Source organism: Rhinolophus ferrumequinum, chromosome 4, assembly GCF_004115265.2.
Source record: "Rhinolophus ferrumequinum isolate MPI-CBG mRhiFer1 chromosome 4, mRhiFer1_v1.p, whole genome shotgun sequence".
NCBI lineage: Eukaryota > Metazoa > Chordata > Mammalia > Chiroptera > Rhinolophidae > Rhinolophus > Rhinolophus ferrumequinum.
In genome coordinates, this window is record NC_046287.1 from 61880353 (window position 1) to 61892674 (window position 12322).

Genomic DNA, 12322 nt, shown 5'->3' on the forward strand with positions numbered 1-12322 from the left:
TTAAAAATTTTTTTTTAATTTAAAATTTTTTTTTTCCGGTAACGCCCGTGAAAGACGTTTGTTTCAGTTGCCAACATTTCTGCAGAACTAATGTGGGTGGATTGTGACAGATATAATTTCTCCATCCTACAGTTTCATCAACTTGAGTTCTGTTAAACTATACCCGCTGGGCTTAGCTCCTTTTAAAGTTTCCGCTTTGACAGGTAGATTTATTAGTCTTGAAATTTGTACAAATCAGATGTCACTCGTGGCAACTTGTCAAAATGTCAGTCTGGCAAGGCGGCATGAAAGGCTTTCTGGAGAGAGAGACAGACGCAAGGCAGGCTTTAAAGAACTCCAGTGCGGCGGTAGGAAGGAATGGGAGGGATGGCCGCCTCTTGATCCTGAGGGCTTTACTTTATTAAATATCTCAGGCTGTTCAGTGGGACGGCTGTGGGATCCCATGTCTCTGAGACATCAAGTCTGACAGCTTCCAAACGATGGCTCCTGTCGGTTACAGCGTCAAGTTTCTTTGCTTATTATGTTCACTTAGTGGGAGAAGGCCAGGGGTACTTGCGTGGGAAAGGAGAGCAAATCCAGGCTTTTAGGTTTCAAAAAATGCTGAGTGAGTCTGTGGAGTTGTATGGGTGTTTCATAGTGGGCTCCCTCAGCCAGAACTAGGGGGCGCCTTCTGGCTCTTTAGTACAAACTCCAGCTCCTCTGTGGAAAGAAGCAGAGGGAGAGCCATGCTCTTCCAGGTATAGATGGTGGAAATGGGCCTGGTCTCTCCTTGCAGAGCTACAGGAGGTGGCAGTCCCAAACAGTTCCAGGAGACCCAGGGGCTCACTTTCCAGTGGGTAGGCTTCCCAAATTTCCCAGACTTCCCTGGTCCAGTTCAGTTAATCAAGGATCCCAAGATCCGGTAAGCTCCATAATAATCTTAGTTTGACATAGCAGGAAATGTTAATAGTCAGAAAATTATCTGAAATTTTTTTCTCTGGGGGAGAGGGTGGGAGTGCTGTAGAAAGAACCCAGCCAGGGTCCTGGATGCAGTTTTCACCAATGGCAGGCTTCGGGAGTCCTGGTGGATGGGGACATTCAGGGCTCTGAGAAGCTGCTGTCTTGGGAGGGTGGGGGCTAGTGTTGCTGCAGTGGAGATAAAATTCTGGTGGGGGAAGCTCTCATTGAATTACTGCACTCTTTGCCCATCTGTCTGCCTGGCTAGCTCAGGAAGTTGGAAGACACCAAAGAAAGCTGTAGTCCTCAGTATTACTATGTCCTCTCCCACTACCCAAGGAGTTCTGGCAGGCTTAATACTGTTGTATTCATAGAGGAAGGGCAAGGACTCTTGAAGGTGGCAGCATGCTTCCCTAAGTAGTAAGTGCTGAGAACCACTCCCCTATAATTGGGCCTTCCCTCATTCTGCCTCAGGAAGGGCACTGGGGAGCTACCAGGCTGACCTGCTCAGAGTTGCCTTCCCACCCGCCCCCACCCATCTGTTCATCTGTCTGCCGCTGAGATACACCTTCGAGGCATCAGCATGGGGCATGATTTGATTTGAGAGATGTGGAACATGCTCTCTCTGTCCCCATCCCGTCCCCCGTCCCCCTCCTTTTTATTACTTTGGGTGTGGAATTATTGAAGACCTTTTCCTTCATAAGTTCGCAGAAACTCCTGCTAAAACAAATGCAAACACCTCTTTGAAGGGTGACATCCTCCTTACTGGGGATTAGGTGACATACTGCTGAAAACAAGGAAGTATTTTGTGCAAAGGGGCCGGGATCAGGGAAGGGGAAGCAAGGGGATCTATGAGGACCTACTCCCTTCCATGATATTTTTAAGAGGACCTGCTTGTTGCTTGTTGCATCCTGTCCCCTGAGCAGGGAGCAAGTCGTTTTGAAGAGAAAAAGGAGGGCTGGGTAAAGGGGAAGGGCAGCAGAGATTGTCCCCAGGCCTCTCACTTGCCTTGCTCTCTAGCAAGTGAAGGCAACTTCCAGTTGGCCCATTTGTCCCCTCACAGCACAGTGCTGGCGTTTGTGGCTGAGTCCTCTTCTGCCAACAGCACGGAGTCTGAGGTGTCCATTGGTGGATTCTCCTCCGCTTGGGCCCAGGAGGACGTTCGGTTGGCATTCTTCCTGAGAAGGAGAATTGAGTCCACTGTTTATCTTTCTGGTTGGAGCCTGGCACGGTGAGGAACTTCACTGACCTTGTGAGTGAGTGAGAATATCCCAGGTGAAAAATCTCAGGCACTAAGAGGCATGATAATGATAATAGTCATGATGATATAATAATAGTGGTAATTATGCTAATAATCCCTTCGGATGGATAGCATGTCTTTCAAAACACTCAAAGCACTTTCATTAATGTGATCTCATATAACCTCAACCTATTTCTGGTGGAGAGATCTGGCGGAACTGGCTATGGTAGCTACATGGGGAAACTGAGGCACCCAGCTCATGCCTGTCACTTTGTCTCTTTTTACTTAGCTACACGAGCCCTGGAAACGGAATCCTCATTTTCGGAATCACCCAGTTATTCTGAGTTGCCATCCTGTCTCTGAGCGTGAAGCATACAGACATAGATACGGACACAGACACACAAAGACACAGACACACACACATGTACACACACAGATACACACACACACACACACACACACCTCCCTCCACCTGTGGCGTTTAACCCCCACAGGTGCCATTTCTGAAATGTGCTTCTGCTTAGAGTGTTGAGACTTAAATCTCCAGCCTGCGCCTCCACCCCCAGCTCTCATTTCTCCTGGACTGTGCACTGGTTTGCTCATCAAAAGGGAAGAGGGAGGAGGCAGATCTGAGGGAGCACTTCACAGAGGAAGACTCTTTAAAAGAAATCACTTTGTGTCATAGTGCAGGGTGACGGACTTTCATGTGGCAAATGCATCCTGGCAGCTAGCTCCCTGATCCACATTCGACAGATCATTAAAGTCCGGGCGGCAGGGGGCTGCTTTCCCAGCCCCTCCTCCCAGGACAGCTCTGCCAGTCACCATGAGGCATGCTAGGGTCACGTGCGAGGGAAGAGTGTGGGGTCCTGAAAGGCTCACAAGTGGAGAACAGAGAAAAAGCAGTGGGTGCTCACTGTTAGCTGGAGTCCTGTGATTCCATTTACTAAATGTGTCTCTGCTTAGTAATTTCGAGGCAGCCAGCAGGGAGAGAGAATGAGGGGTGGGGAGAATAAAGGAGGGGTGAAAGGCAGGGAAGAAGAAAAAAAACCCCACCAGCCCGTCTGGCATTAGTTCAGAAAGCTCTCCAACTCACACATCTGGTTCTTATATTTCAAAGTTAATTAGTCATATTGAGGCTGTCTGAAGATAAATTTATCATCCAGAAAAAACACAAACAGTTTGAAAAATGAAAGGAAGTGAGGTGACATGGCTTGACGTTTAAATAAATCATTTTAACATGATTAAAAAACTTGTCCTGTCTGACACCCAGCACTTGGGTACTTTGTAAAGACTTTTTGACAAAGACAAGTCCTTGTTTGGTATACAAAAGCCCTTGCCATTCAATTACTCAGAATAATCTTTGGCCAAGTACTTTTCTGAGTGACAACTGGGGAGTGCAGCCTGCAGCCAGGCCTCCCTCTTTGGGGTGGTAGCAGGGAGTTTGGGGTAGTCAGTGTTATTCCCAGTGGAAAAAACTCAGATGCTCAGAGGTTTGGGTAACTAGGGGATTTTTCTGAGAGAGGAGTGAGCATAAAGTGAATTCTTAATCCGTCTGTCTCTGGATGACTGTTGAGTTTGAGCAGGAAATCTTTCCATGTTCCAAAGACGAAAGATCCTCTTCAAATGCCTGGGCAACTACTTCCAAGAACCAGATGTGTTTTGTTCCTTACACCTCCCAGGGCTTAGATGACAGTTTGAACCCTGTGACTAATGGAATTAAGAATTGGGGCTCTCTCTGGCCTCGCTGTAGTGGGCAGTGGCCAGATGGGGGTGGTAAATATGTAAAGAATCTTGAGTTCTGATGTGTTGGTTTGTTCTAGGAGCAGATGGAAGCGAGCTGGAATCCAACACTCTACAAACTCAGACATGCCACCGTCCGCTTGTCCCTCCCTCCCCCGCTGGCCCTGCTGGTGTACCTTGTGTACTTTGTAAAGGTCACTGGGTCCTGTTCTATGTAATGACAGACAGCCCTTCCCAGCCCAGTTCAGCAATGGGAACACATGTTTGGAATGGTGTCGAGGAGCTGGTAGCATACATGGGTGTTTCTAGATGTCATGGAAGACGAGTGGCATTCCAGGGCTTTCCCCCAATCTTGTCTCAGGTAAATTGGCTCCTGGGAGATTCTGATACGCTTCTAGTTTTTCCCTTTGGTTGCGTTCTCCGTGCAGGATGGGAGTGATATAATATAACATGAACGTTTTCTCCTATTAGCAATTTGGTCTCATCAGCTTTGTTAATGGAATAACAAGAGGTGCTGGTTATGGTGCAAAAGTCTCATCATGTTGGTAATTTTCACTGTAACATGTTAGCAATCTGTCACTATTTGTTTCCAGCAATACTGGCAAGAGTCTGCTTACATCAGGGGCTCTAATTTTCTCTCCACACCACCAGACTGTTCTTTCTTTCTTTGGCTAGGTAGCTTCCCGTGCTTCGATCTGTCTCTGTTTATCTCGCTGTGCCTTTGTTTCTATATTCCTATGTTTCTCTCTCTGCCACCTCCCACCCCTCTGAGAAGCTATTACAATGTTTGTACTGAAGGGAAACACCATCCCCGGCAGCCTGCAAGGATAGAATTCCAGAGCTGGAAGCCCCCCACTGTCATTACCCTCACCCTCTGCTTTGTTGGGTGGAGAAATTGAAGCCCAGGTTGGTGAAATGACTTGCCCGTAATATCGCAGTTAATTCAGGTGCAAGGTCAGGCCTAGGACCCTGGGTTCATGATTTCAAATCCATGGTGCCTTTTGCTACATGATGAACAGTGTCATATGAAAAAATCAGTTAGTCGCAGAAGCCATCTTTCTTGCACACGGGAAACTCCTCCTGGTGAAGTTAAGGTCACAGAGAGGAGAGAGTCTCCTTCACCAACATAACAGGCCCTTTCTCAGCTTAATCAGGATGGGCCCTCAAGCCAGGTGGTTTTCTGAGGCGAGTCATCCCACCAGCTGTGATGCTTAGTCTCAGGGTCCCTGCTCTGGAGTCAGGCAGGGAATGCCCTCCTTAGCAAATCCTGGCCAGCACTGGGGTGGATGCAGCTTCCGGCCCCGGCCTTAGTCACCAGCTGTCCAGCACAGAAGCCCTGGCCATAAATAGCCTTTCCCATAGTAGGTGAGACATGCCTGCCTGACTCTAGGCCCTCCTGCTGCAGCTCTAGGAGACCTTCACCTTGTCCTTGTGTGTCTGCTGGGCTGGCCAAGATTCACTTCTGCTGGAAGCGTTCCTTTCCACAGCTGGTGCCCTAAGCTGTGGAGGCTGAGAAAACCCAGAAGCACCACCCTGGCTGTGGTGCACACATACCAGATTTCAGGTCAGATGGACTAGAGCTCTGCTACTTAACGGCTACATGACCTTTCTAGATACGGAAACTGTCAGTCTAAGTTTCCTTACTTGTAAAATGGGGATTCCGAAGAGTTTGCTCATAGGTTTGTAGTGGGGAGTAGAGAAAATGTACATCAAGACCCAGAAGGCAGTGAGGCACATAGTCAGTCTGCCCCTTACTTACTCTATGGGCTGGGAGTGTGGATACTTACCTTGACTGACTTTTGAACTCATTTGTAGCTACTGTCAAGCTCACAGTTATGGGTGAGGACTGACCATGTAGTTCTGGACGTGTGAAGTTAAAGGGTGCTGAACGGTGGTGGGAAGTGTTTTATTTCCAGGGTCAAGGAGAATTTCCAAGGGATTTAGAGCATGAAGAAAGCATCTGTTGAGTGGAGGGAGAGAGCAACTGACCCGCTGAGTCACCAGAGGTGTTGATGTTCAGGGGAAAGAATGAATATTCAAGTTTCTGTGGCAGAGAGAAAAGGCTCTGCCGCTGGTGCTGGTGAGCGCTACCAGGCTGGTGCACATTCTCTCTGTCAAAAAGCCTTCCCACTAATTGTCCAAAGCTTTCTTGATTGCTTCTAATGAAACCGCCAGCCGACTTTGAAATCTCAGAACAGTCTCATCATGCCCCATTGAATAATAAACACTGTTCATGGGGTGGTGACGTGGCCATGTCATACTGAGAAGGGGGTGGTGCTCCCCAGAGAGGCGCCTGCCAGGCCTGCAGGAGAGCAGAACCTGGGCTGGGCCACCTGCCTTCAGTTGTCCTTAAGGCACTTTGGCAATGTATTCTGACTCTGTCTGCCTGTCTGGTGCTTCCTTAGGAGTTAACAGATTGTGGTGTGTGTGTGTGTGTGTGTGGTGTGTGTGTGTGGTGTGTGTGGTGTTTGTGTGTGGTATGTGTTATATGTGTGTGGGGTGCGTACCTAAGCGTGTGTGCATGTATGTATGTGTATGTATATATGCACATGTACATTTGCGTTTTCTGTGATTCAGGTCTCTACTTAGAAAATGGGAGGGGAGGGGAATTCACAGTGGGAGTCAGCTTAACAAAAGAGAGGTCTGGGCCGCTAGGACCTAGAGACTTGCCACACTCTGCCAGGCCAGTCATTTACCCTGCTTGGGTCCCGGTTTCTATCTGTAGCTCTTCTCATGACCAACTCACTCTCCAAAGCTTGCCTGTCCCCTCTTGTGGGAGGTTTCCTGGAACACACAGTCTAAAGTGCCTCTCTTGTTATTGTTCTGCTTTTTGTGTTTCTTCTTCACACTTAGCAGAATGGTAACTATCTTGTTACTGATTTGTGTCCTTTCTAGAAAGTGTAAGGCGGCGAGGGCAGGGCCTGTCCCATCCTGTTTACCTGTCTTCCAGTGCTAGGAACCTCAATACTGAGGCCACAGGTGCTCAGCGGACCTGTTGACTGAATGAGGGAAACTGCAAAGAGTGGCTGTTAATGACTTCCTCTACGTGCCTCACAGGATTTTTGTAAGGGTCAAATGATGGTAGCTGTGAAAGTAATTTGAAAAAAATGAAGAGAAATATGCCAAGTGTTAGCTATTAACATGACTCTCCTGTGGACGGCAGAGGACATTCCTTTGCCAAAATCTCTCAGTAGCCTTGAGGTGAGCCTGGCAGAAACTGGACATCTTCCAAGTGCCTCACTCCACCCTACACAGGGGCCCTTAAAGCAAGACCTCAGATTGCAGAACAATTCAAGTCAGCTTTGCTCACATTTGTGGAGCGCCTGCTGTGTTATGATGAGTGCTAGGAGGCTGGAGTGCACAATTGCATAATTTTGTCTCTGTCCTTAGGAAACTCTAAATACAGGGGGCAAGGCCCACTTGCAGACCAACAAATTTGCAGCTTTGCTTGGCCTTTCCCCACCCTCCCCACCCCAAACTTTCTGGCAGTCTTTTCTGATCACCCCCAACATGAGATTTTTATACCACAGATATGTAGTTTATCTCTTTATGTTCTGTGGCCCTTTGGAAGCCACAAACATTGCAATATCTTAGAATTTTTGCCCCTCAAGGATTAGTTTTTTGCCTCCTTGGGGAGATATTACCCCTGTTGGGGATGCACGCTATAACTGTTTGCCTTCCTGTGCTCTCAACCAATTCTGCTGACCACAGACAACTTTTACATGTACTGATGGCTTTGTGTTCTTCTCTTCTATTGACTGCCACCAAATATACAGCCCTGGGACAGACACAGATCAGAACTCAGTGTTCCAGGGGACTTCCCAAGGGCCTGGTGGCTGGTCTCTAGGTTTTAAGGGTTCTCCTGGCTCCTTACTCTCCTTTCCTGCTAGGGAATTTGGGAAGCTGTGCCCACCATCACCTTTGCTGCCTTCCCAGAATCCTTTGTGTGGGCCTGACAGAACACTCTCATTTTCACCAAACCAATATGGCTCCCACCCCCAGCACATCATGTAGAGTTGGGATTCCATCATCTCTTCCTTGACTTCTGTCTTCCAGTTGCCATCACTCACCTTTCCATTTCAGCAGCACTTTGGAGCCCATGCCATCAACAGGGTGCTGACTGGACCTGGACTGATGCCACGCGAGGCCACATGCTTCTTGTGTGTGGCTCTGGTCTATAGATCTGCCAGCCTTCTGAGGGCAGGGACAGCACCTGGTTCTTCTTTTCCATTCCTCCCTCTGCTGAAAGCAGCATTCAATAAATACTTGTTGGTTGATTGACATGTTTATTTTCCTTGCCGGCATGACTAGGGAAAGCAGGAATTACTCCTTTTATAAATCTTCCCGTTGAATACAGAGCACTGAGTAGGGGCTTAAAAATGTTAGTCCAGGGAATTGAATTGGTGAGTTTTTGTTTCTCTTTGCACCATTTAGACAATGTAATGCACTTGGGTCCTGGCACCCTGGGGCTTCACTTTGAGAGTCGAGTGTCTCCCAAGGCTTGAATCCAGCACTGGCCTCCTGAGCTCACAGTTTCTCAGGAGCTGAACAAGACACCTGCCAGAGGTCACATTCTGTCACAAGGTTAGTTTACTCCTGGAGGGAGAGCCATTGTTGGCAGCCTGAAATTTTAGCTCTATTGGGATGCCGATTGCAGTCATAAAGCAGATTCTGTCCTGGGTGCTCTCAACAGCACTTCTTTTGGGGACTCTTTCTTAGAGAAGCCTCTGGCTGAGTTGGATTATCAGAGACATTTCAGCATTCTGCTTTGTAAATTACTGGAGAAATTATATCCCTGTCATATTTGAACACTCTTAAATAGGAAAGAATTACTTTATTGGGTGTTCCCCCTCCCACCTCCTAAATGTTTGAAGCTAACAAAATGTTTTCAAGCAATTTCTTGCCACTAGATTTGGTGAAACTTACTTCAAGTGTCTTTCCAGAACCTTTCATAGAAAAGTAATTGTGTAATTAGCTATAAATTAGTAAAAATTATGCTAATTACTTCCAGGTGTGACATATTTTGTGCTTAAAAACAAGTAAGAGAAATAAAGGGGCTGTCACTGTGGTTCCCAAGTGAACGTTGGCCCAGGCAGCTTGACAGGCTGATGTGCACATTTACTTAATATTATTTTTTTTCAATTATGTAATTTCTGAATAAGTACAAACAGACTTGAGAACAAAAGTACAACAGACAAAACCCAGGGGTGTTTCATTTTGTGTGTATGCTTAATTAAAAGGAGTCCATGCAGGAGCTTTTCTAGTACTTTTCTTTTCAAACTTGTAATTGGGGTAACTGGAGGTGGTGGGATGGGGAAATGCCAGTGTCCGAGAGGTTGCTGAGATTCATGCAGTCTGTCAGCCAGGAGAGACCTGATGGGCCCCTGAGAGTTTGGCCTTTCTTCACACTTTTCACACTTTCTGGTCTTGTTATTAAGGTAACGTGGACCATGGCCAGGAAATGGCAGCTGTCATGTGTTAATGGTATTGTCTTCATTTGCATACAGCTTTTTATGTGGCACAATGCTTTATTGTACTGGTCTTTTTTTGTATTTTTCTTTGCACAATCCCGTGAATGTTGTAGGACAGGTATTATGGCCTTTGTGGTGTACATGAGAGTCTGCAGGACTTGGGATGGGATAAAGTGAGAAAGAAGAAGGGAGAGTCTCCTTCCTTCCTTTTTTTCTTCCTTCTCTTCTTCCTCCTCCTCCTCCACTTCCTCCTCTTCCTCCTCTTTCTTTTTTAATGTGTTCAACAATAATCGGTATTACTATACACCTACTAGCAGTGGTGGTAAGGCATAAACCAGTCACTCCATCCATTTGTCAAACATGTTGGGCCCTTTGGTAGGTGTTGGGCCTCCAAAGACCAACACTGGTAAGTTCAAAGTTCACTGGTTCACACCAACACAAAGTTCACTGGTAGAAGAGATAGAAATGAGGAAATAATGTGACGGAGTATGAACCGTACTCTAATTATGACAATATTAGGTCTTGGGTTTTCTAAGGATAGTGCCATTTTCAGATATTCTGTCTCATTGTCTTTCCATAAGTATATTTGTGCTCATAAATGTTGTGTCTTGAACTTTTGTTTGGGAGAACTTGGTCCCCAGAGGTGTAATAAGGGAACATAGAAAGTGCTGCAACTGAATAAAGGTCATTTTCACAGAGGACAGGCATTTAAGCTGGATCTTCAGGGGTAAGTAAAAATTCTCCAGGCAGAAAAGGAGGGGAAGTAGAGGAGAAAAACTTGGAAGATGACTAAGAACTCACCAGGAATTAATGGAAACGGAGTTGCTGGTAGGGGCAGCAGCATGGGCAAAAGCACAAAGGCATGAACCAGTGTGAGATATTTGAGAAACGACAAATAGTTTAGTGTCACTAAAGCATTAAGAGTGAAGAGAGGAGTAGGGAAAGGAAGCAGGCTCAGAGAAGAGCCTTGTGGGCTACACCAAGGGGGATGAACTTTGAAATCAAGGGAAACCACTGTAAAATTTAAGCATACTTTGTGTGTGTGTGTGTGTGTGTGTGTGTGTGTGTGTGTGTGTGCGTGTGTAGAGAGAGAGGCCCAAAGAACCAAAGTCTTTCTGAATATAATGTTCATGTTATTTGATCTTCCCCAAGGATAGCTGGTTCATATTCTCGAGAAGAGAAATTTCAGGTCCCATGGGTCAGCGGGGCTTGGAGGCAAAAGACTCCGCACCTCTCACAGAAGAGCAGGGAACCCCTCTGCTGGTCACCTTGCAGCCTCCACTCTCCATCACAGGTAGAGGGCCACATCTCCAGCCTTCAGTCCTACAAATTTAAGCCAGCAGATTCTTAAGGGGAAGCTGACCAGGGATCAGCCCCACCCAAAAAGCCCACCAGCTTAGGAGAAAAGGGAATAAAAAGCACGTGTGTGTTTCTCACCACGCTTGACGTCCTCCACAACCTTCTAAGTTTCAGTCTTTCTCATCTTCGGATTTAAGAAATTCATGGAAATATCATTTTAAAACTGGAAAATGGAGAAATCTTAAGGAAGTATAGGTAAAACAAAATAAAACAAACCCAAACAACAGCAAACCCAAACTGGCACAGACAGGAGGCAGGAGAGCTGGGCAGGTTCTGATTCTGCTGCTTGTCACCCACCCCACTTGACTGGAGCCACTTTCTGTCCAGGCTTCAGATTCTGCATTTTGAAAACAAGTGGATTGAGCCAATGTATCTCAAAGTCCTTTCCAGCTCTGATCTGTAACCTTTGCATTTTTTATTTTTGGTAGCAACATGGGAACATATCTTTATTCTTCCCTTTATTCTTAGCACAGAGAAGAGTAGGTAATGGGGCTGAGTTTTACTTAGGCTGGAAAGGGGCTGCAGATGGATCCCTTTCTCACTCACAGTTAAGCTCTGGGACATTTGAAAGTGTCCCACCATCAAACATTCTTTTCTCCATTTTCCATTTTCCCAGGGCCAAGGTGTTTCCTTTACGAGGAGCCCCATGTTGTGGGATCAGAAGGCAAAGTTTGTTTGCTTGCACCGGCCTTACCATAATGCAACCAGAGCAACAGTTCTGACGGGAATGAGGGTGCTAAGGAGGGCGGGGTTGGTGTCTACGGAGTGTGTGCGTCTGTGTGTCAGACACTATGCTATGAGCTTTGTGTGTATGAACCTATTTAATCCTTTGTGGTAGGTATCATCATTGTCCCCATTGTAGAGATGAGGGCTCTTTATCCATGAGTGACCAAGACTCTTTGCACTGGGCTTGAAGAAGGTGCATGCATTTGGAATCACATGCTTGCAGTTTGAACTCTGAGTTTCATTTCCCCAGCCAGCCACCCAGGCAGGGCTCTTGAGGATTAAATGAGACAATCTCTGTGACAAGTACTTTGTAAACTGTAATGTACCATATGCATGTGGACAGAAACCAACGAGGAGCCAGGGCAGATGGGACGAATCTGGCCAGAGTGGGCTGGGTCTCCCAAGCAGGACAGCTGGAATCAGAGAAAGGCAGAAGCGGCTGAGGCCCGGGGGAGGGGAGGAGGATTAGGGCAAGAATCTCAGAGAATTTTTTGCAGGCAGAGCTGGGGTCTCCGCCCTGAGGCTCCCTGCTCCTGTGGGATGTCTGTGGCTCTCTGCTGGGCTCCAGGCATCAAGTGTGGACCAGGTGCAGTGCATACATTGGGCGGGAGGTTGCTTCCTGGGGCAGGTGGGCTTTCTTGCCTGGGAGCCTATCCTTGCAGTTTGATTCATCTTCCCCCAACTAGAACCAGGCATGGGGTCAACTGGCTTTTTCATTACCCATGGGATCAAGTCCAGCCACCTTGGCTGGCATGCAAGGTGGCCCGGGGCTAGGAATCTGGTCACATTTCCTGTTACTCCCCATGAGGCACCTTTCTCTGCTTCAGGGGCCACTCTCCTTGGCATTCCC